The sequence below is a fragment of the Ips typographus genome, linkage group LG11, assembly GCF_016097725.1.
Source record: "Ips typographus isolate SLU linkage group LG11, UJ_Ityp_2.0, whole genome shotgun sequence".
NCBI classification, from domain to species: Eukaryota; Metazoa; Arthropoda; class Insecta; order Coleoptera; family Curculionidae; genus Ips; species Ips typographus.
In genome coordinates this window covers 2,258,040-2,281,271 of record NC_138432.1, presented here as the reverse complement: position 1 = coordinate 2,281,271, position 23,232 = coordinate 2,258,040, and the positions used below count along the sequence as shown (strand labels likewise).

At 41.0% G+C, this 23,232-nt stretch overlaps 1 long non-coding RNA gene across 2 annotated transcripts in view; it reads left to right on the top strand.

The window, feature by feature from the left end:
• Positions 1 to 23,232, top strand: part of LOC145735648 (uncharacterized) — a 189,858-nt gene that overhangs the window by 152,973 nt on the left and 13,653 nt on the right. The window lies entirely within an intron of this gene.

Genomic DNA, 23,232 nt, shown 5'->3' with positions numbered 1-23,232 from the left:
TTTGTATGCAAAGAGGGGATAGTATTGAAGAAATGTTGATGCAGCTGGCGATCTAGCAGAGTCACTTTACTCTGGAAAAGACAACTGCGGCTTAGAGAAAAGATATAAAACAGCTAGACTACTTTTTAAAGATTAAGTATTATGGTAATTTAAAAAAAGGAATAGATGAGAAAAATCCCAATAAAAGTTCTTTCAAATATCTATTTTGGTTTTTGTTCTTTTAAATATTTATTGTTTCAAAACTTCTATTAATTCTCTAAAAACTGCCATTTTTTCTGCATGCCGTTCAGCTGCATCTTCCGTAACAACTTAACCCATTCTGGCTCTACTTAATTTTCTCTCTTCCTCTTTATCTCGCTTGTGGGTGTATCAGCATTAACAGTTCTTGGTGACTACAAAAATAGAAATAGTTTTAGTTTTAAGAACTACCTCTACATAACATTACTATTGCTTAGAAATTAAAATATTCTATCTTACATCAGGAAGTGTATAATGTTTTTTATATTATTATTTCATTTAGTTGGTTTTTTTTATTGTTATACCTAATTCGTTTACTGACATCAGTAACTTCTTCTACAACTAAAGGATCCACGTGACGGTATTGTTTTTTAACTTCACGGTTACCAACAATTGCTACAGGTTGTACCTTAGGATCTTTGCCAAAGAGTCTATTGAACTGTTGAAAATATGGCCATGTTTTGGTACCCCTGCCAGTTTTGTTATTATTGTCCACAATTCTTTAATAAGTTTTCTTAAAATTGCGAAATTTTAAATCAAACTGCTCTCCAGTAAAATTATATCCACTTTCATTAACTTCTTGGGCTATCATTTGCCATATGGCTTTATTTGTCTTCTTACCAGTATTAAAAAATCTCTTTTTATTTTTAAAACCAACCAACAACAGTTTGATAGTTCGATCACATCACTTCAAACTTTCGTTCGTACTTCCTAAAAAGTCAACGTGTTTTAATTTATGTTTTGTGCTGATGCTGATATCTGTAAAGTTGCCATTAGCTTATCTGCCATTGTGTCATTTTCATCTTCAGTTTCATCTTGTTCTTGGAAACTCTGGGTTTCTTGTTCCTGAGCATCCAGATGTTAAATGTGTTAAAAATGTTTTATAATATCCGCATACTCTCCCTCCACCTCGCAAACAGAACATATTCCAATATCCATTTTAATTTAACAGGTCAATCTCATAAGTTAGCTAAACTGAGGAACAAACGGACAAACCGACAAATCGTCAAGCATAAACTAATTTTTGAGGTTATGATTCTAAATTTTAACGGAAAACCTGTCAAAAGTCATTTTTTTCTTAATTTACCGGCGGAACTTCTCGATCAATAAATCATAAACCGGGTATATATATTCGGTATATGGGCAAAATTTCAGAACGGCAATAGTAGTTAACAAAAACAATTTTCGAACGCTCTAAGTTAAACAGGTATCTACCGGTAAAATATTAAGTAAATGCCTAGTATGTGCAACTCAAAATCCAAAATCCCAGTCGTCCCGAATTCTGCAACCCGCACCGGGTTCGTAAATTAATTAAATAGTAAACCATTTCCTAAATTATAAAAAATCGCGAGTGCCAAACCAACAAATGTAAGTATGATTTAATTGTTGTCATATTTCGTGCATGTAAAAGGTACTGTTTGAAGTGTTACTTTGGGAATTATGTTTGAATGTTTTATTCCGATTCGCTAAGTTGATTAACTAACCATTTTGTCGATTAGTTTTAACTGTTGTTTAGTTATTAAATTATATTTTTCTACCAAGTGGTTTGATTCTACCTTGTTTCAGAGGTTCTCGGTAAAGGCGTTTATCAAAGTAATAAACGCACGTCTCGTTTAACTTGTTACACATACTATCAATATACTCCACACATACACTATCTATAGACAATATACTATCTGTAATCCAGCGCAAAGTCTACAGTTTAATTTTCAGTCAGTCAATCAGACTACTACTAAGTTACTGACGTCCAACTGATACCCATGTCCTTCCGTATGCATACGTTCGGCTATCAAAAGGTTACTTCTGTCTTAAACAATCCCAATTGGATAAACTCTTAATTCTGACTATCTAAGGTGAGTGACAGTTAGTAAGTATATTGTCGCAGATTCCAACATTTACATACCTATCGTACTATACACCGAATAATCGCGTATGTCAGCAAGTCTAGTAGGAATCTGGGTCAATCGACGAGTATTTATTAAGCAAGGCTGGCCATCTAAAGTCACTGGTCTCCGGGTCGGTCGGCGAGCAACAGTCTCTAACTTGAAGTGGTGGGACGGCTCGCTACCCTCTTAGGATCCCAGGCTGATAAGAGAAGGGTTCTCTCGCAACTTGAAGTGACCGTTAGAACCCTTAACCCCAGTTGTTCACTTGGTCTTTTGGTCACATCGTACAAGAACACCTTTGCGTGCCCCTTTACGGTGTAGCTGAAGGACTAAAACCCCCACTCGTCTCTCCCGAACTCACATGCGCTCTACGACAGTTACGGCCGTGTTGGCCCTTTTATTCTGGGGGTAAGAATAACCCCTCTTAAGTGTATAGTTTACATTGTTTTATAATAAACGAGGCTTGCCTGTGACCTAGGTTGTTTCTCTACCATCCCTCACTACGCACCCCTAAACGTGACATGGTGGAGGCGCCTGATTCTGACCATGTCTGACTTTGGACCAATGGATTTGATGGTTTTTGAATTTCAATTTCAAAGCAGTCAATAATTGATATTACATTACTATATCTATATCTAAATGGAATGGGTAATATTTTTTTTATGATATGAGTATCAGGCCAGAAAACAAAATTCTGCAATACACCAGCAATTTTTGGTACAGTTTTAACAACAATTTTCCTACTCTCACAGCACTTATTCCAAAATCATTTCCTAATCTAATATACACATCATCTAATCTAATTTTTTTTAATGTTATTAAAATATCAACATAAGAACTGTCAATCCAATTTGATAACATTTTAACTAAATAATGTGGTAAACCTAAATAAAACCGAGATTGCTTTTCTATTAACAAAATACTAGTATTTTTTCGAGTTTCTTTTGTCACTATTGAAGAACTTGTTTTATCACTTTCCGATGCCTGTTCTGACAAAGTAATAGAGCTTCTAGACGACTTTATGAAGCTGGAACTAGAGGAAGGTGAACTTGAAACAGGGCTTGATGGTGTATTTCTTACAGGTAAAACTGAAGCAGAGATGATTGATGTTGATGTTCCTACTGATCTTGTTTTTATCAAACCTTTTGTTGTTGTGGTTTGATTTTCCATTTGTGGTTTCACTTGGCATCCCACATTTATTGGTACTGCTTCCACATAAAATACTCCAGAGGGTGAGGACTGATACATTTTGCTAGTTGTAGCCTTTTGTGGAGTTTTTTCTTCATCTTCAAATAAGACTCTCTTAACCTACCGATTTATTGTTGCATACATCCCCAGAAATATCTTTGGGCAATCAGTCGTATAGTCTCGGCTGTGCCTGGATGTGCTCGCTCGGGTACGTCGTGGTAATTATATATAACCCTGTCCACCATGAAACGGGGAACAACCAAGCGGTCTCCTCCTGGAGCACGCTTCCATAAAAGTGCCTCGTATGTGACAAATCGTTGAGCCAGTTTACGTTGTGATGGTGTCCTTTCACCCTCTGCAGTTCTATGGATCTCCAGTAGCGTATTGATTGTTCGTTTAATGTGTCGAACTCGCGATTGCGATTGCGCTACCTGCTCGAATAATTGATCGATTGTGATCTGGCAAGCCTGAGGCTGCGCTGGACTTTGTTCTACTTCTCCCGTTGGAGGCAACAATCGATCATTATCTGGTGTTCCTGAATATTCGGCATTTTCCGGCTGTCTGGATAGAAAGTCTGGTAACTCATTCTGAGTTCCTGGCACATGTTCTAATTTGAACGCAAACTCCTGAAGCAATAACGCCCAGCGTGTTAATTTCGCTCGCGTGTCCTTGAATTTATGTAACCACGTTAACGATCTGCTATCCGTTCGTACGATAAATGGACTGTCTTCCAGGTAACCCCGATAAACTCCGAGGGCCCAGACAAGTGCTAAGCACTCTTGCTTGTTAACATGGTAATTGCGCTCAGCCGCTTTAAATTTGGCACTTGCGTGTGATATCAAGTGTCGTTTGCCGTCATATTCCTGGTATAACACGGCGGACATGCCTACCGCGCTTGCGTCGGTTTGGACGATAAAAGTTTGCTGGAAGTTGGGTCGAGCCAAGGGTCTGGCTTCAGCCAGGGCTTCCTTGGTTTTCTCGAAGGATTCTTGAGCCTCACGGGTCCACTTGAAAGGTTTCCCTGTTCCCTGCAGCAAGTCAGTCATTGCGGCTGTTAATTCAGAATAGCGGGGTACGTGCTCACGTAACCATCCGCAAACACCTAGAAAACTTTGTAATTGTTTCTTGGTGCGTGGTACTGGAAATTCTCGTATTTGATCGAGATGCTTCACCTGGGGTTCGATGAATGATCCGTGAACTCTGAATCCCAAATAATCCAGATCTTGCCTGACAATCTGACATTTTTCTTCTCCTGCCATGAGTTTTTGAAAAGTACTGGGCGCGTTCTTAAGGCCGAATGGCATAACTTCGAACTCGTACGTTGCTCCGTCCGGTAAGGAGAATGCTGTTAATGGCTTGGATACCTCGTCCAGAGGAATTTGCCAATATCCAGCTTTAAGGTCCAGGACGGTGAAATATTTCGCTCCAGCTAAATGCTTAATGGCATCAGTGATTCTAGGAAGATTGGCAGCTTCGTCTTCGGTTAGTTCGTTCAACGGTCGATAATCAATGCAGAAACGTGGTTTTTTACCTGGTCTAATTACCAGCACAGGGGATGACGAGTACGGTGAGTTAAATGGTCGTTTAACTCCCGCAGCTAGCATCTCATCCACCTGCTCGTAAACGATCTGGCGTTTCTGCGGCGACAATGGATAGCATCGTCTATTCACTATTTTGCCAGAATTCAGCGCGATATGATGCTGCGTGGTTCTGGTAGTTGGCTGTTGAAGACCGGAATCAAACACGTTGATGAAATCGGCTAACAAATCCACTATGCCGGGATGGATATCATTCGGTAGTGGTGGTAATATTCCAGTACTGGACTTCTGGTTGCGATGAGCAATCCAGTAGACCGTTTGGCGTTGCTGACGTCAAATATATAATTTTTGGCCTTGGGGCATTCGCACAATTTGCGCTATAAACTGTTAAATCGCGAAAAGGCGGGAATTGTATATGCCGAAGGTTCCTTTTTCTCGATCCTTCAAGCGGCGCGAGTGCCGAAGAAGTTAAATCTGAGCTTTTTAGCTCTTTAATCTGGGACGCATGTGCAAGTTTGCTGCAACCACTGGTTGTCTATTCCTTCCGGGACTACGTCTCTGCGTAGGACGAAAGGTTGTGTAGACGTTATCAGGCGCTTTCCGAGGATTTGTGAGCGAGCGGGGCAACAACGTGGTATTTAGTGCTGGGCCGCCCTGTTTACATTTCCCGGAGCCTGACGTGGGCGTCGAGAATTTGTATGGTTCAAATTAGTACGATCAGCAGCAGGAGGTTGTTCTGCGGCGATCGCTCTTGCCGGCGGAGCCACTTTTTGTGTGGGTCTCTCCTTCGGTGGGTTTGCCATGCTTGCTGTTGTATCGACAGTGGCAATTCGGCGGTTCTCGCCGGGTTGATTGCCCTGCCTGGGCGACCAGCGACGGTTTGGACCGGTTGGTCGATTTTGCGGCTGCTGAACCGTCAGAATGCCATTAGCTTTGAAAACCCCCCTGCAGCTCTCCCTGTATCCCATTTTCTTGACTATTCGAAGTGGTCGTTTTTGTAAAACAAAAATTTTTTCCATTAAGCTATTAGAACCCCAAAATATCCCATACTTGAGCACAGATTCAAAGTTTGCGTAATATAGGATTTTTAATGTTCTTTCATTCATGTATTTCGCAGTGACTCGTTTGCCATAGCAAACTGAACTAAGCTTTTTGTTTAACTATAAAATATGATTTGACCAGTTTAGGAATTCATCCAAGTGAATTCCAAGAAATTTGGTATGTTCTACGAGCTCTGTATTTGATTGTCCAAAAGTTAGTGTTCCAGGTTTTTCAATTTTGAATTGTTTTGTTCTAAAGAGTAGAACCTTTGTTTTATTATTATTAAGTAATAATCTGTTACTTTTAAACCAATCTTGTGCTCTGCAAAATAAGTTTTCTCCCGATAGTGCTAGGCTTTCTACATTTCTTCCCCCTGGCAATAAATTCGTATCATCGGCATAACACGTCACATGCTCATTTTCTGAAAGCAGAATGTTGCTCAGGTCATTAAGAAATACAATGAATAAAAGAGGTCCCAATATGGTTCCCTGTGCAATTCCAATTTTAATTTCCTTCAGCCTTGAGAAATAATTCTGTCCATTTTTAATATTTTAACTTTTTGTTGCCTATTAGTTAAATATGATGAAAACAAATGTAATGTTTGACCTCCTACACCGTAAGCCTTAAGTTTTCCAAGCAACATATCTGGGACTGTTTGGCCGAAAACAGTCTGGCATCCCGCTGTTTTAATTTTTGAATTTTTTTTAAATAAAATAATTTTTAATTATTTTATTTTTTCGATTCAGAGGCCGGTAGACGGCCGTGACTATAATCAACGTTAAAAGTCAGTCCATTAGTAAATTTTTAGAAGGGGTTTAACGTTCAAGATTTTAATTTTTAGCGGTTTCATAATTTTAAAGTCAAAGAACCAGTCACGGTCGTAAGGGTGATGGTATGATGAAACTATGACCGAGTTCACTTATTAATTTAATGTGCATACTCATGAAGGTCTGAACAGCTGACATCACCCTTTCTAACTTTTTTAGTTTTTTCTAAATACTCACATTGAGTTGTTAAGTATAATTTGCCCCTTAACATGGACCAAGCGGACGAACATTTGATTGATTTGAATGAACTCGACCCCTTGGCCGCATTTCCCCCCCATCTATCAAATCCGCCTACACAGAACCCAACTGCAAGCTACACGGGACACGTAGCGCCCGCTGCGGCCGGTCGTTCGGCTGCCCTCCCCGGTTCGGAGTTCGGACTGGCTGCCGGGGAAGATTTCAGTCATTTTACGGCCGGAAGAGGCGGTGTCCGCGACATGGCATCCCTGGTGGGGATGTTTCAGGATCTTTCGGATGGGGGAAGCACTATAGAGACGGAATTCTTGGAGCCTTTTACTTCAACAGCCAGTCCGTCTGAATTTAGGGACCAGGTGCGGTTCTGGAGCCGACCTGAAGAGTCAGAGAGACGTGGCCCAGGTGTACCGCCTCAGGTATACCCCTCGACGCCAGTGCAGCCGCCGAGAGCCCAGGCGAGCAATGAGGTCGTGTTAGCCCAGGCGCTAACTCAAATTGTGGGTCAGCTGCAGCGGATGCAATCGGCATCGCCAGCAGTAAAGGTCGTGTGCAGGGCACAGTTTTCAGGTGAAGAAACAGAGGATCCCAGGCTGTTTCTTCTGGAGCTGAGAAGTTTCTTCGCCCGAGGCCACATAGACGATCCCATTGAGCAGACCCATCAAGCGCTGGAGCGTTTGCAGGGGCGCGCGGCGAGTTTCGGACGAAATTTTAGAGTCTTCCCGATCCCGTTTCCAGAATTTGCCCGACGTCTCCTGGAGACGTTCGATAGCATAGAGAGTCAAGTCAAGGTCAGAGCTCAATTTTATGGGCAAAAGCAGAGCTCCGGAGAGACGGCGGACTCTTTCATCGCGCGGAAACGGGCTTTGTCCGCGAGGATGACGTTCCGCGACCAATTAGAGGAGGAAACAATAGTCTCAACTATCATTACACAACTCTTACCGGAGCTGAGATCCAGACTGCGTTTCGCACGCATCACTTCTATGGAGGCACTTGTTGGGGCGGCCATCACGCTAGAGGAGGATCTGGCAGAGGAGCGCAGAATGCGCGGTCCGCCTTCAGCGACCAGACCTCCGGCGGGTGGTCCAACCAACAGGGCCATCCAGGAAAATCCCCGAAACCCCCAAAATCGTTTTCAGAGCTCACCCAGACAGCCACCGAGGGACGTGGGAAATCCCAGGAATAGGCAGGAGAGCCAGAGACGTCCAGCAGGATGTTTTGTGTGTGGAGGACCACACATGGCCCGAGATTGCCGGCAAACGCCGAGAGCAATCATGCCCCCACCCCAAAGACAGGTAAACGCTCTGAGAGAAGAAGCGAGCGCACAACCCCGAGGCCAACGAGCCCAAAGCCCAAAAAACGTACAAAGGGCCGGCGACGCACGAAACCCGTCGGCCCGAAGCCCCCAAACCCAGCAATAAACACCGTTTATTGCGGGGCGGCCGACCTGGACCAAGGTCGCCCCACCATCCTTGTGTTGCTACCTGATAGGGGGGTAGCAACAGCACTGCTTGATACAGGGTCCGATATCAATTTGGTGGCTCAAGAACTGCTGGACGCAGACGACGAGATTCGTCCAACTGAGACCACCATTATGTTAGCATCGGCCGACCACACGGCCCAGATCATCGGCATCGTGACCCTGACGATTGTAATAAAGGGAGAAACCTTTATAGACACTTTCCACGTCCTACCCAGGCTACGACACAATATAATCATTGGGAATGCGTTCTTTAAAAAACACAGAGCCTCCCTGTGTTACTCCCGAAGATGCATTAGTATGGGGAGCAAGAGACGAATTATTGCATACTGGAACCAGGTGCAGCGGCCCCAACTAGACGATGTGCATCTTCCTCAATTCGAAGAGGATATTCCTGATCAAATCAAGGAGATTTACCAGGAATTTGAAGACCTCTTCCAGGTCGGACTCCGACAGTCCACGACCATTAGCACCTTGCACCGCATTCCCTTGAAGAAGGATAAGGTAATCCACCGAAGAGCCTATCCGATGCCCCCCTCGAAAAAACAGATCCTGCACGAACAAATCCAGGAAATGCTGAGGGCTGGAGTGATCGAACCCTCCACCTCACCCTACAGTAGCCCCCCTGTGCTGGTAATGCGTCCAGACAAGAAGCCACGGTTCTGCGTAGATTACCGTGAGCTCAATGAGATTACAGAAGACGAAGCCACTGCGCTGCCAAAAATCTCGGACGCATTGAAAGGATTAGCAGCCGCTACTATCTTCACCGTGCTGGATTTGAAAAGCGGATATTGGCAAATACCGCTGGCCCCCGAAGACGCTGAGAAAACAGCCTTCACCACTCCCGATGGTACAGCGTACCAATTTAGAGTCATGCCCTTTGGACTCAAGAACGCCCCAGGAACGTTCCAAAGGCTCATGGCTGGAGAAGTCCTAACCGGTCTGCTACACAAATGTTGCTGCGTCTACTTAGACGACGTCATCATCTACATTCGTTCCATGGAAGAACACGCCAGGTATACACACCTAGTGTTGGAACGACTGCGAGAACATGAACTGCGCATTTCCGCGGAGAAATGCCAGATTGCAAAAACCGGACTGGACTACCTAGGTTTTACACTAGATGGAGGACTAGTGAAACCCCAGGAAAAACATCTACAGCAAGTAGAAGGATTCGCCGCCCCAAAGAACCGACGACAGCTTCAAGGAGGAGGCAGACTACGAGCCCGAACCCGACAACGAGCGTTTGCTACCGCCTAGTGGACCTGAAGTAGAGGAAGGAGAACCTGCCACCTGTTATACGGGGATGAACTCGGAGGAGGTCACAGTGTCAGCTGTGGCCCTCGACGAGCTTCATGAGAAGGTGGCCAGGGCGCAACTGAGAAGCGACTTCTATCCTACTACGGTCAGGATTATACAAGCGCTCAAACAAGCACCGGAACTAGGACCGGTCCAGGAACGCATGCTACGGGAGTTTGAAGCAATAGACGGGTTGCTGTGGAGAAGAAACCCAGCATTTCAGAAAAGAGAAATGAGAATTTCAGAAAAATTCTTCTTTGGACACATGGGCCCGACCGTCAAAAACTACGTAAGGAAGTGCGTAGTTTGCGGAATCGCGAAAACCCAGCAAAGACAAAGGAATGCCCCCCAGAGACCGCGATCTCCCAAATACCCTTGGGAGATGATAGACGTCCTAGGACCTTACCCAGAAGCGGTAAGGACTAAGAATAGGTTTATCCTAGTAGTGGAGGACGTCTTCACCAAATGGGTAGAGGCAATCAGTGGTAATAAATTTGAGGCCAAGGATTTAGCCAGGATCCTCGAGACGGAGATATTCCCCCGATACGGAACCCCCAAATATCTCGTCTCAGACAACGGCCCAGTTTTTATTAGCAACAGGATCGAGAGAATGTGCGAGAGGTTTGGGATCACCCAACTACATTCAGCGGTCTGGCACCAGAGAGCCAATCCGGTAGAACGGAGGTGCCAGGAGCTTAAGAAAGTCCTCCGTGTCCTGCTGGTAGGCAAGGAGCCTAACCAGTGGGAAAAACAGTTGATCCCAGCCGTGCAAGTACTAAGGAGCCGACTAAACCGCGCCACAGGTTATTCCCCCGCGTCCTTAGTACTAGGATATTAACTCCCGATGCCTGGAGAATGAAAGACCCAATGGACCAGGTATCGAAGACCTCATCGCACCCCGAATCAACGCCGAAGGCGCAACCGGAAAGTTATTGCGAGGCAATTGAACTTTCAAAACAAGGAATTCTCCAGACGGGAAGAAGCCCCGCCGATAAGGTTCACTCTAGGCCAGAGGGTCAACTTGAGGAACCGAGCGCCAGGCGTGCTGGTAAATCCCTGGGTAGAACCGGGAGTAGTTACCAGGATCGTCTCTGACACCACCTACGAAGTAGAGTTCGAGGGACATGCCTACGTGCATCATCTAGACGACTTGCGACCAGCCCCGGACGGTAATATCGTAGAATACGATCCGGTCGAGGAAGTGCCCGTGTCAGAGAGCGAGTCCAGTGAAGAGGACAGGGAATTCGAGGAACCAGAAGACCTCCGACGAATCGCCGACTCTAACGAGGAGTTAGACACCGGAGATGAGGCAATTCCTCAAGAGAACCCTGCAACAACCGTAAACGCCGCCGTGATCGACCGATCTGAAAGCTGGAACTGGCAGAAGCCCAGTACGCTGAAGGACACCTGCTTGGAAGCGCAGAGATTGGCAGATCGGATCAATAAAGAGATACGGCAAGAAGAGGCGGTTTACGGACTTTACGATGAGCTAGTAACCAAGCTAGCCATCCATTTAGATAGTTTTGAACTAAAGGGAAGTTCAACTCTAAGAGCTGCAAGGAAGCAAGCTATAGGCCGACTAGAACTGGCTCTAGTCGGGGTAAGAAGCAGAATCGACCCCCAATAAACCCCCAAGAAACCGCCCAGAGGGAAGATCCTGTATCCTTTTTTGTCTGTCCTCAGGCCCGAGGAAGAAGAAAGGATCCCCCCGTGTACATAATACATTCTTTTACAGGAAAAGGTCCCCCCGTGTAGATATTTTTTTCTCTTTCAGGACAAAGGATCACCGTGTGTGTCCTGTCACCATCTTTCCCTCATTTTCCCGGCGAAACCCCTTGGTACTCGGATTCGGTGAGAAAAACCACGACAGAAAAGTCGTATTTACTTTCTTTTAGTCAGAAGCTTTTCTTTAGCGATCCTCCGTTCTTGGTCGGGGGGTGTCGTGGATTCACAAAATCCACGAAGTCATGGCTAATCCTGCCATGGCTAATCTGCAAGCGCGGCACATTTTCTCGTGCCCGCTTTTATGAGAGCAACCGAGTCCGTAAACAAGCTCCGCCCCCTGCGTTTTGGAACCCAACGGACCAATCAGGATCGACCTTCGTTATACGGGAGAGTATAAAAGAAGGGACGTGTCGTGAAAACGGCTTTGGCAAAAACCACCGTTTCCCGATGTTTGAAAAAATCCAAACTGGTTCGCCAATTTCGCCAATTTTGAGTTCGAACCACTCATGATTGCGTTAATTAACCGTCTTTGTAATGTTCGATCATAAAACAATCGATTTCCGTGAGTTTTTCCGAAGGAAGGAATGTCCGAAAAATTTTGCGATATTTTCGCGTGCAAAGTTCACGGTCAACTGAAATCGCAAAATTTCCGTGCCCATATTTATAGGTTCGGTTTGGTTCCGCCCCTTTTTCAAAATACATCGATAATTTTGATTTTACGGCGAGACGAATGGATTTAAGTTATAAAAACCACTTCTACCCCATGTAATTTTTTCCGGCGGATCGTTTCCACTAAGTTTCATAACGATCGGACCACGGGAAATGACGTAATAAGGAGAAAACCGTTTTTCACCCTTCAGGAGGGTTTTTCACCCCTTAGATGATGTTGAATCATCATAAAAATATCAGATTCGTGATCAGCGTGTCATAATCCTTCGGAATATCACTTTTGCATTGCGGAAAAACGAAAGGGGAAAAATTCATTTTTTGTGCCTTGTTGACAACAACTCTAAACGTTTATCAAACGGAGGTAAACAAAGAATGAATTTTCGCGTACGACTTTCCTGATAGTCTCAATCGATAGAGGATCGAAAATGATTCATTTTCCCAAGATTTCACTTTTCCAGCTTTATCCAGTTTTCCTGGATCAGCCAATTAGTGGTAACTGCGTAGAAGAATGCTTAAGCTCGGGAAAATTCCAATTTTCTTTTTAGAGATCGCCACTACGGAAAATATGAAGCATTAAAGTTTCCTCTTTCCGTAGATATACAACACTTAGACATTCTTCTACTTCTTCACCCTGCCACGAGTGAAAACGTGACAGGCTGCAGAAACCACCCCTAATTTTCCAACTTGCGTGCTTGCCACAACGGTTATTATTTATCCCTCGGGAAAATGGGTGAAACAAAAGTTGTGCGCCTCATTGAGCACTATAACATCCCGGTGTCAGAAAAATTCCGACAAATTCCTTTCGGACGGGAAATTGGGAAAGGTACGTAAATTTCTGCATTTTGCAAAACACGCGTGCCTTCAGCACCCCGTTTTTCAGCCCCTATGGCGTTAAACTCGTTCATTTTTCTTGGGCATGTAGAAAACACCCCAATGCCACTGTCTATAGTGAAAGAGACATGCTGAAAGCTTTTTGAACCCCATTCTAAGGGTGTCAAAAGTCAATAATCCGAATCCGGTGTCCGTTTCTTTTTCCCTATAACTTTTTAACCCCTTAAGGGATGAAAATGGTGAGGTTTTGTTTTTTGTTTATCAATCCCAATCCTCTGACCGGTTTCGCCGTATTACGGCTCATCAGAGAGGCTATAGGGCTTGATAACCAAAGAACAAAACCTTCGTTCCAGTATAGTCAACTGGATGCCAGAAATGATAGTTGTGTGCAACATCTGGTGACATCTGTACTCAACTCTATGAGTTAGAAAGTACAGATGGCGTTCCAAAATCTAGGAACAGCACCATTAATGCCGCATCATTCGGTAAACACCGATCTGATTGGTTGAAAATGGTGAGGTTTTGTTTTTTGTTTATCAATCCCAATCCTCTGACCGGTTTCGCCGTATTACGGCTCATCAGAGAGGCTATAGGGCTTGATAACCAAAGAACAAAACCTTCGTTCCAGTATAGTCAACTGGATGCCAGAAATGATAGTTGTGTGCAACATCTGGTGACATCTGTACTCAACTCTATGAGTTAGAAAGTACAGATGGCGTTCCAAAATCTAGGAACAGCACCATTAATGCCGCATCATTCGGTAAACACCGATCTGATTGGTTGAAAATGGTGAGGTTTTGTTTTTTTTTTGGAGTATATCCACAAGTGGGCGGGGCTAATTCTGGAATTTTGCTGGCATTGGTCAATTATGACCAAATGGCACAAAAAAGGGTCAAATTAGTATATAAATAGGGGTCATTTTTACCTAAAATTAAGTTATTCTCAAGTTATTTTCAAGTGTCTTCAGAGTGTTTTCTCAGTCGTTTTAGAGTGCCAGTCGGAGCATAGCTCGGACTGTTCGTGACGTTTCAACACATAGCCTAAATTATTTTCACCAGTGACAACTTAAGCGACTTAGTCGATTTTGCCGAGTTTTTCGAAATTTTCTTTTTTCAACTACTTGTGTCATTTTGATGTCTCTGGAAGGATATTAGGAAGTGTGATAGAAGCCGCGATCGTGTTCAAAGTGTTTTTTTTCCGAAAATCGCGAAGTGTACCGGGAAGTGAATAAAGCCATTCCGAAAAAGTGTTGTGTGTGAAAAATAGTGTTTTTGGATTATACCAGCCTATTGCCACTACATTTGGAGAAACCCAAGGTCGTATAAGTGTTTGCCCTTTCCATCTTGTGTTTTAGCGCTAATTCAACCCTGAGTGTACCGTGACGTCATTAGTGTACCGAAATTAGCGCGTTTTAATTAACCCTAATTATTTTGCCACAATTTGGCCATTCGAGTATCTAACTTGTCACTGTTACACGCACCGCGGAAATTTCACTTTTGTTCTTACTTGATTGTAATTAAATTCAATTACCAGCTGATTACTCTCCTAATTAATCCATATTAATTTAGAGATCAATTACAGACTAGTTAATTTTCATTACTCTTCTAATTAATCTACAATAATTTAGAAATCAATTACAGACTAGATAACTTTCATTAATTTTTGATTAAAAATTAATTTATTGATCTTGATTGCAATTATATTGCCTTATCAATTTATCTTTTGTCTCTTCTAACTATTTCTTGTTAGAGCACTGCACTTAAACTTAAAGTTCGATTCATTCATTAGCATCAATTAAATTCATAAGCCCCTCAGGCAAGTTTGATATGGACGTAGCTTTTACTGAGTTATCGTCCAGCCTGAACTTGTGGGTGTGATTTAGACCCATGATGAATTGAGCTGAGTCGCTTTGCCTCTCAAATAGTTCACTGTCAAAAAGACAGACCTCTGAGCAGTCAGAATCGAAACCAACAAAACAGGTCGGCAGAAAGCTCCGTGAAACTGCGGTTCACGTGCGTTCTAACCTCCTTAATAGAGAGAGTTTTAGTAATGTCATACTTAAAGTCTGGATTGATACGATCATATCCAAGATTACCAAAGCTTTCTTTTTATTGTTCCTATTCTCAACTATAATTAATATCATAGGATATTAATTAATTAAGTTTGATTAAATTTGAATAAATTTAAATTTTTCCCAAATCAATTAAAGTTTGATGGAATTTAAGTAAATTCCAAATCAATTAAAGTTTGATTAACTTTTCTTAATTAATCACTTTGATTAATCAATTAATTAATAAAATTTAATTATTTTTAGTATTCAGTCGCCCAGAGAGGCTCAAAGACTGGATATTCTTTGGCAGGAGCCTAGAAAACTCCTTGCAGCTTAAGAAAGCATCCCTTTCCCAGATTTTTCCATTCTATCCTTGGAAAAGCGTCCTTCTGTTAGTCCAGGAGTGACTAGCTGGCATCCCGATTCAATAAATTTAGCTTAAAATTTTTAAACGCTTTTCACTGGGTGAGTTACCCATCACAAACCCAGAAGGGTAGGACGGATTAATTTTCCGATTGGCGCGTGTTAGCGTGCACGGTCCGAGGCGTTTGTAGCAGTGACTTGTGACTTTTGGCGGAGTGACCGTCGGACTCGCCCGTTACATAAACGTAACGAAGCACGATGAGCGTCCCTCGGCGTAACACGCATCCGTACAATACGCGACAAAACCCCACGACAAACCTTGCAGAGGACACCCCTAGCTATTATACCCCAAACCGCATTCAGGAGTTGAGATACCCTGAGGAAGACGACATGTCCTCTCATCAAGAGAAAGTGCCACGCCCTTTGGCTACGTCACCACAGTCGTCGACGCCGCGTCAGACGTTTCGGGTGGAACAGACAGTCAGTGCGCGCGTGTTTCGGGTCGAAAATCGGGAAAAGTGAAAAGTGAACAGTGAGTAGTGAGTGAAAAAGTGAGTAGTGAGTAAAAAGTGAAAGTGAAGTGAAGTGTTCGGAATCGTCCACCGTAGGCCGTTCCAGCTTTCTTTTCGCCGGTAAACCCAGGGAAAAGCGTCAGGGACCTTTTCGCCGCAGTTACCGAAGCTTTTCTAGGATTTTTTCGTGCTTTGGAAACACCCTCTTTGTTGTTTTGAGTCTGGGACTTTGAATTTTTTGAGAAAAATATTTTTGAGAAATTTTTTCGTAAAAATAAAATTTTATTTTATTATAAATAAAATTTTATTTTGTTTTTATTTTTTTTTAAATTTTTTCCGCTGCTGATTGAGGGGTTGCAGGCCTGCTCAGTTTGAGTGGTAAATTTAAGTTGAATTTTGAGTTATTCATTAACTCAAATTTTCTTTTTGTGTAAGGGTTAGGTGTTTTTATTTTTCAGGGTTTTTTCAGGTTTTGGGTGTTGTGCTAATTTTCCACGGTGTGGAAAATTTTGAGTTTTTCAGATTTAGGTTCACCGGGTGTGCTGGGCGTCCGGACGACTGCAGCAGTTCCCCCCACCTAAACTCACTCGCCCAATCCCCTCCCAAACCTAACCTTGGGGTCAAAGTTTATTTTTTGTATTTTGTATTTTTTAATTTTTATTAAATTAAATTTTTTTTAAAGGGTTAAATTTTTTAAGGCACTTGGCCATAGCGTGCGCCAACCCTTGGTTCAGGTTGCTTTATTTTTTAATTTAAACTTAAGGTTTGACTGTGTTAAGTCGTGAAGCTAATTGGACTGCACTTCTTTTGGGGTTATGCACAACAAAAATTCGAAGGACCATTTACCAATATTATTGGTTTATTGTAACTTAACAAATAACTTAGATTAGTTTACGGGACAAATAAACGTGCAAAAATACGAGCAACAACAAAAACGTGTACCAATTCGACTTCTTAACACACCGTTCTTCCGTCGCGATCTATCGCTGTCTCTCTCTCACAGTTTCCGCGGCTATCGCGTTATTAATCGTCTCGGCAGGGTTGTCACGTTGAGCTTTATTTACTTAGACACTTAACATGCCGCCCCTGTTAAAAAGTCTCACTTTTTAAAGAGAAAAGTCACAAATCAGGATCTATCGGTAAAGGACATATTTTTGTCAGAGATCTTCGCGTTTCACTCCCGTTCGCCAAACGCACTGTCACCACTCGTGTCACACCATCAGCTCCTTTGTGCAGCTGAATCACTCGAGCAAGAGGCCATCGGAATGGTGGTAGGTTGTCCTCTACTAACAAAACAAGAGCTCCAATAGCAATGGTCTTGTCGACTGGTTGCTTCCACTTGTTACGAGTCTGGAGATGAGACAAATTTTCTCTGGACCAATTATTCCAGAATTGTTGTTGAAGCTGTTGGAGTCTTTCATAACGGGTAAGACTAGATACAGGAACATCCTTAATATCAGTTTGAGGCAAGCTGGCTAACGAGTCCCCAATCAGGAAATGGGAAGGTGTTAGAGGTAAATAATCATTGGGATCGTTAGACATGGGCATGAGAGGTCGCGAATTTTGTACGAGTAATGTGTACATTTCCTCATAAGTTAAGGAGGATTCTCCTAGAACGCGTCGCAAATGAAACTTTGTTGATCTCACAGCAGCCTCCCACAAACCACCCATATGGGCGCTACGCGCTGGTATAAAATGCCACCTGATGTGATCATTTGCAAGAAATGTCGCTACTTTATTTACATGTCTATGGTCGTTAATTAAATTGTATAGTTCTAGAAAATGATTATTGGCACCAACAAAATTAGTTCCGTTGTCAGAGTGAATATCGGTAGGCCTTCCCCTTCTTGAACAGAATCTTGTTAACGCGTTCAAAAAACTCTCAGTAGTTAAATCCTTTACAAGTTCAATATGTGCCGCGCGTGTTGAAAAACAAACAAAAATACAGATGTAAGTTTTTACTACCTTTGTTCTGCGTAGGGTTCCTTCTTTGACAAATATTGGACCAGCATAATCCACTCCACAAATCGAAAATGGTCTAGAAGGAGTTACTCTAGACGCAGGAAGTGATCCCATCATAAATTTTAAAGGTTTTGGTTTTACTTTGAAGCACCTTACACACCTGCTCAAATTTCGTTTAATCGCATTTTTTCCGTTTATTATCCAGAATCGAAGACGGATAATTGATAATAAATTCTGAATTCCCGCATGAAGGTGTTTCATGTGTTCACTCATGATTAACAAATCGGTAAACTTGTGCTTGTAGGGCAAAATAGGATGGGATGGGATGTCGTTGGTCAAAACTATAATTGGAATTATTTAATCCTCCACCTACTCGCAAGATTCCGTTTGAGTCTAAAAAAGGATTTAAATTCAAAATTCTACTGTTGTTTAAAATTTTATTATGTCGTTGCAAGTGAACTATTTCATTGTAAAAAACGCATTTTTGAGTTAGTCTTATCAAAATGAATAAAGATTCGTCCAGTTCTTCGATTGTCAACGTTTTAGATTTTGGCTGTATTTTCTTTAATCCACGAATTTTGAATCTACAAATGTACGCTACAATTCTTAGCAATTTGTGTAAAGTTGAAAACTTGTCAAAAATATCAAATGCAGGTAGGTCAATTTTTACTTCTATAGCATTATTTATAATTGTTACATCAGTTTTCATTTCAGGTACATTTTCTAAAGTAAAAGGTTGATTTACGTCGTCACCAGAATTGCATGAGTAGTTATTGTCTTGAAAATGTTGTAAAAAGTCAAGTCCTCTAAACCAAAGATTGCATCCTAACAATTCTTTAGGACTTAATCCCCTAGAGATTACATCGGCGGGATTATGTTTGCTAGATACATGCGCCCAATCGTTTAATTCAGAAATTTCCGTTATCTTAGAAACGCGATTGGCTACAAAAGTCTTAAGCTTAGCAGGATCGATTCTCAACCAAGACAATACAATAGTTGAATCTGTAAAATATTTAACGTTAGAATGTTCGATATCAATGGTTTGTAATACTTTATGCATTAATTTAGCCAATAAAAACGCAGCTAAAAGTTCGAGTCGCGGCAAGTTAATTTTTTAGCCGGAGCTACCTTAGATTTCGCAGTCAAAAGTCTAATTTCTCTTTTTCCTGAAGTATCTACAGAACATAAATAAATGCAGGCTCCGTAGGCCTTTTCCGAGCGGTCACTAAATCCGTATAGTTCAATATGTTTCGATTCGGGAATAATGGCAAGTCTTTGTATTTGAACTTCGTTTAAACAAGATATTTGGTTTGAAAATTCTAGCCACAATTGTTTTAAATGGTTAGGAACTTCTTCGTCCCAGCTAAGTTGTAATTTCCACAAAGATTGAATGATAATTTTTGCTCTAATTAAAGCCGGACCCACTAATCCGAGCGGATCGAAAATCTGCGATATTGTAGACAAGATCGTTCGCTTTGTTACTTTATTAGAGGTAGAAGTTACGTTAATCGAGTACCTTAATAAATCCTGCTTAGAATCCCAAACAATGCCTAAGGTTTTCAAATGTTTATCATTTTGAAACAAAACATGATTGTCATTATTATCGTTATTGTTAAACTCAAGAATTTTAGTCAAAACTTCTTCACTGTTTGAAGACCATTTTCTCATTTTAAAATTAGCTTGTCCGAGAATTGTATTAAGTTCTTGATACACTTCAATTGCTTCTGCTTCAGAGTTTAAACTAACCAATAAATCGTCCATGTAAAATGACTTTTTGATTATGTTTGATGTCCGCGGGTAAACATTCTGATTCAAATTTGCTAATTCTTTTAAACAACGTGAAGCTTGAAAGGGTGCACTTGCCGTGCCGTACGTGACTGTGTTAAGCTTGTATATATCTACTGGGTCCCTTTCATTCCAACGCCATAAAATTTTTTGAAAATTTCGTTCATCTTCGTGAATTTTGATGTTTCGATACATCATTTTGACGTCACCGCTAAGTACAATTTTTCTAAGTCGTGTTCGCAACAGAATTGAGTACAAGTCTTCTTGCACCGTCGGTCCTACCATAAGCAAATCATTTAACGAGTATCCCGAGGTTGTTTTTGAACTCGCATCAAAAACTACGCGACATTTCGTAGTAATAGAGTCCCTAAATACCGCACTATGCGGTAAATAATAAATATCGTTTGATAAAGAATCACAGTGTTCAAAATTCTCGTTTTCAAGGGATCCTTGAAGAGTCACATGTCCGAGCTCTTCATACTCGCGAATAAAGTCAAAATATTGTTTTTTAAGATTTTCGTCTTTATTAAATCTTTTTTCGAGGGAATTTAGTCTTTTTAAAGCGCTTACTCTTGAATCTCCTAACCAAAGATTCGAATCCTCTTTAAATGGATATCTAACAATAAAACTGTTATCTTTGTCTCGAGTTGTCGTCTTTTCAAAGTACTGTTCACAAAAATTTTCTTCTTTTGTTAGAAATTTGCAACTCTCAAAGTCCTCAATCTCCCAAAATTTTGTTAAGGAGTCATGCAACATTTTATTCGTGACATAGTTTGTTGTTAAGTGACAAATTGTTTTTTGTCTGCAAAAATTATTATGTACCAAATTTCCTGATATTACCCAACCCAAAGAAGTCTCTTTAAGTATAGGCAGCGAATTTCCCAATTTAATTTGTCCGGTTCCAAGCAGATCATAAAATATTTCAGCGCCTAAAAGTACGTCGATCTGTTTAGGTTCATTAAATCTCTCATCAGCTAGTTATTAATATAGTAAGTTAATTTCTTTTGGTATGATAAGTTGCGACTTATCAAATTTCAATAACGGCAATCTTTCCGTGATAACGGGCAAAACTAAAAACGACAAAGTAGTTTTATAATCGCCAACTCGAGATTTTATTGTGGTTTGCGTGCGATTGTTGTTTTTTGTGATTATCTGACTTACTCCTGACAATGGTAGATCGACTTTATGACAATACAAATTTAATTTACGACACAAAGATTCACTAATTAAATTTGATTGACTGCCGCAATCAATAAGCGCATTACAATTATGCCAATGTCCAGTTCTGTCTGCAATAAGAATCATTGCTGTTGATAGTAAGACTTGATTTCTGCCTAAACTTGAGCAATTTAAAGTTAAAGAATTGTCATGGTTGTTAAATTCTTCATGAGAATTATTTTCGTTGGATTCAACTGTTAACGAGTCATTTTTCCGGTCGATTGTCACAAGCGTAGGCCTATTAAAATCGTGCGAATTACGTGAGCCTTGAAAAACCGATTCTTGTAGTTCATTAGAGCGATTTCTATTATTAGACAAAGGCGGTGCGACATCCGAATGCGTCTGCGACGCACTGTTGCCACTACTAGAACGTCTTTCATCGAAATCTCGACCCTGAAGAGTTCTTTCTACGTGTAATGCCGTGTTGTGTTTTTTATTACACTTTTTACAACCACGCGAATTGCATTCGTACTTCATGTGATCAGTTCGAAGGCAATTTGAACAAAGTTTATGTTTCTTTATTTCATTATATTTTTCTGACAAAGATAAACTAATAAATTTCGGACATTGATAAATATGATGACTTTCACTACAAATACAACACTTATTTACGGGATTTTCTGTAATAGCGTATGAATAATTTTTAAAGTTTGAAACTTTGTTATCAGGTTTTTCTTTCTGTGACAATGGTTTCGAGAAATCACGCATAGTTTCTAAAGCAACGCATTTTTTGGTTAGAAAGTCAATTAAATCAGCAAACGTAGGTAATTCTTTACTACTTTGTTTAAGTTCCCATTCTCTATTAGTTTGCTCATCCAACTTACTCAAAACAATAGGGATTAATAACGCGTCCCATTGTTCTACAGGCAATTTTAGTTTCTCTAACGCCGATTTATGCTGTTGAATTGTAACAACTTTCTTAGACTCGATGATAATTCTTTGCTTACACTTGGCAGTTTAAAAAGTATATTTTTTACGTGATAATTTATAACTACTTTTTTATTCTCATATCTTTTTTCTAGCAAGTTAAAAGCGATAGAATAATTGTCTGCAGTTATGTCCAAATTTTCTATGAGCTTTAAAGCGTCTCCTTTACAACATAGTTTCAAATACAACAGTTTTTCGGTTTCAGTTAAACTTACTCTATTATGTACTAAAGATTCGAATATATTTTTAAAGCTAAACCATGTTTCAATACTCCCATAAAATGAAGGTAATCCTAAATCTGGTAACTTACCGAGTGTTTCTGAAGGACTACGAGTATACTTATCTTGTCGATTGGAGTTGATATTAATTGACCGATTGTTACTTAACGAGTTAATTAATTCTTTGGCTTCAGAAATCAAACTATAATACGACGATTCAATTTCGAGCCTATGTTGAAAATCGTCTTCTATACTTTTGAGACGAATTTCAAGCTGATAAAGCTGTGTGCTTTCCGTGTTAGTCAATAGATACTGTTCAAATCGGGACAACCGCTCGATTATAACTTTACGAATATGTAAAAGTTCCCGAAATTCATCATCAACTGTCTCCTCTGACTGAGCTTTACCTTTTTTCCCTTTCGCGGCCATTTCAAGCTTAAATCGATCACGTGGAATTAACAAATCCAATAGAATTAAACAGGATTAATGCAGTAGGCCTGCAGAGATCGACAAATTTCATATACGTGAATGTTTACATGCAAAACAAAAAACTTTACTGAACGAGCAAAACAATAATTTGAAAAACCTATGTCTAACAACCAACGATCACTGTAACAGTGTGGTTCAAGGACAAAACGAGATAGGTAATGGCAAAAAGTATGGAAAACAAGCATAAGAAAGGAACGGACTCACCGATGTTTCCGGCAGCTTCCTTAACTTAATCAATATCAATCGATTCAATTCCAAATTCCATAGGTTGGAGGTTGATGCATTCCATCATCCAGATGACCCAAATCCGGCTGAAGTGACCAAATGTTAAGTCGTGAAGCTAATTGGACTGCACTTCTTTTGGGGTTATGCACAACAAAAATTCGAAGGACCCTTTACCAATATTATTGGTTTATTGTAACTTAACAAATAACTTAGATTAGTTTACGGGACAAATAAACGTGCAAAAATACGAGCAACAACAAAAACGTGTACCAATTCGACTTCTTAACACACCGTTCTTCCGTCGCGATCTATCGCTGTCTCTCTAGTCTCTCTTACAGTTTCCGCGGCTATCGCGTTATTAATCGTCGCGGCAGGGTTGTCACGTTGAGCTTTATTTACTTAGACACTTAACAGACTGTTTGGCCGAAAACAGTCTGGCATCCCGTTGTTTTAATTTTTGAATTTTTTTTAAATAAAATAATTTTTAGCGGTTTCATAATTTTAAAGTCAAAGAACCAGTCACGGTCGTAAGGGTGATGGTATGATGAAACTATGACCGAGTTCACTTAT